This window comes from Pteropus medius, unplaced genomic scaffold (genome assembly GCF_902729225.1).
Source record: "Pteropus medius unplaced genomic scaffold, Ma_sr-lr_union100, whole genome shotgun sequence".
Lineage (NCBI taxonomy): Eukaryota > Metazoa > Chordata > Mammalia > Chiroptera > Pteropodidae > Pteropus > Pteropus medius.
The window spans coordinates 13,442,523-13,445,009 of record NW_024340696.1 but is presented as its reverse complement, the minus strand read 5'-3'; the positions used below and the strand labels follow the sequence as shown (position 1 = coordinate 13,445,009).

Sequence of the window (2,487 nt, the reverse complement as noted above, 5' to 3'; positions counted from 1 at the left end):
TGAACCCTAATGTAAACTACAGATTTTGAGTGATAAGACGTGTCAGTGAAGGTTCAGCAGCTGTAACAACTGTATCACTCTGCAGCAAGATTTTGATTGTGCAGAAGGCTGTGCGTGTGTAGAAAAAAGGAGTATATAAGAACTCCTTGCTCAATTTTGTTGTGAACATGAGATTGCTCTGAAAAATAAAGTCTATTTAAAACAAACAAAAAAATAACATCTTAAATGATGTTAAAAAAGAGATTTCAACAAATGTTAGCAAAAGGGACCTCTGAGTTTTGGGACTCTTTATAAAAATTCTCCACAAACAGGCAAATAGAGCAAATGTATTAGGTATTAAAAAAAAGAGAAAAGCATAAAAAAGAATAAAAATAACATAATGAAATTTAAAAAATAAAAACTGTTTTAAAGAATTAATATTCACCAAGTTGTGTGTAAATTATAATTATAATAACATAAAAACTATGTGAGTATGGGCAAGGGCCAGAAAAGAAGAGAGACGTTAAAGATTTGCATGTGTAGGTTGAACTTGAAGCCTACAGTTGTAATTGCTAATTTGCAACTAATACACTAATACTAATTTGCTACTAAAATGTTCTTAAGCAGATCTCTTCGCTTCTTTGGGGCTCGATTTCTTTATCTACAAAATAAGAGAGTTGAAAGCTTGAACTAAATTAATGCTTCTTTCAAGATTTCAACAAAAGAGTAAATATACGTCTCTCCAGGCTCAGAGCTGGGTAGCTTGGAAACCACTGTAAATTAAAATCTTTTGAAGCCTCAAATTTTTGTCTTAAAATTCCATGCCCTGCTATATGAATTATATATTAATAAAATTGTTTAGAGAAAACTAGCCCTGGTGGCACCAACTAGAAACTTGTTTTTCATCCTGGTCTGCCTCTTAAGATTAGGTGACTTATTTGTTCAGTGCCTTAGTTTCTACATTAGTAAATGATGATAAATAATAGCACTACCTCATGGAGTGATATTTGACATGTCATAGTAAATGCTAAAAATGATAGCCATTGTTATTGATTGGTATAATTCAATGATAGCTCTTCTTATGAGTTGCCTTATTTTTTCCTTGGTTGTCAATACTCAACAACAACAAAAAAGTGTGAACAACTCCTGTTAGCGCAAAGAATCTTTAATAAAATTCTAACAATAAATATTTGAAGACAGTTGTGTGTGTTGTTTAGATTACTTATATATAATACACACTAAAGATTTGCACACTATAATTATATATTTGCTTCTAAAATTGCATTTTTGAATTGGAGGCATGCTTAATTTAATCTTCAGAAAAAAAAAATTATAAACCATCAGGAGAAAGCAATCCATGGTATTATTAAAGGATGTAGAGAAAAATCAATTGTAGTATTAAAATCTTCGATTTCCTAACTTACATACCAGTTTGTCAAATGTTATATTATTTAACATATGACATTAAGTTTTCTGGGCTTTTGTATTGTGTAAATCCTGCAAATTCTAACAACTGTAATTTATTATGTTTGTATTAGTAAACAGAAATATAATACAACTATTATATAATGTTGGAATGATAGAAATGATTCTAAATGTCATGACTCTTGAAATGCTACTTTTGCTGTCTTCTTTCTTTTTTTTTTTTTAAAGCTCATCTCACCTCATATTTCAACCAATCTCTTTAGTAATATAGACCCAAAGTTTAAAAATCAATTACTAAGAATATTTTTTAGAAACAGATTCTATAAAGGGAAATATTTTTTTTCTTTTCTTTTTTTTTTTAGGCAAGGCAACCCTTAGTTGACCTCACAAATTGTAAGGACCTTGTCAGCTTACACTCTCTTATTTTTTTATTTTTATGCCTATAGCACCTGATCTTCCTAGGTGGTCTCCCATCCAAGTACTAACCAGTCCCTACCCTGCTTAGCTTCCGAGATCAGATGGGATCAGGCTTGTTCAGGGTAGCATGGTTGTAGAACTTTTTTTTTTTATATTCTGACTTCAGCTCTTAGATTTTTTTATGGTTGGTTTACACCTGGATATTAGAAAAATAGATTAAATATGGATAGCTCGAGATAAAAAGCATGAAACTTCTATTAGGCTGATAATCTGCTTAGAGGGCTTTTTAGATAAAAATATGAAATACAGTGAAATCTGAAAATTAGTTTCAAATAGTCTCTCCTTTTTAAAGAACAGAGATATAACTATAAAACAAAATTAAATTTATAGTTTCGTATCATAATTCAAGTAAATGAGAGAAGAGATTATAGTTACATGTTTAAGTTATTTATTTTTCTTTTGAATTGGACCATTGTTTTTATGAACTATCATTCACTATCCTTAAAAAATAATTTTTATCTGAGGACTTCCATTTAAGTTCAAATAGGAATGCCAGGTAAATATAGTATAGTAAAGCTGTAAAGCCTCAGAGAAAGAAAAGAAAGGAGATAGGTCTTAACAATCACTTTGGGTTACTGCCTAGAGAGTTTCCAAGTCATAGTATGC

The 2,487-nt window shown here is 30.2% G+C and overlaps 1 pseudogene; it reads right to left on the bottom strand.

Annotated features, from left to right (window-relative positions):
* Positions 1-1,841: 1,841 nt before the first annotated feature.
* Positions 1,842-1,960, bottom strand: LOC120609650 (uncharacterized; annotated as a pseudogene).
* Between the last annotated feature and the right edge of the window lie 527 nt (positions 1,961-2,487).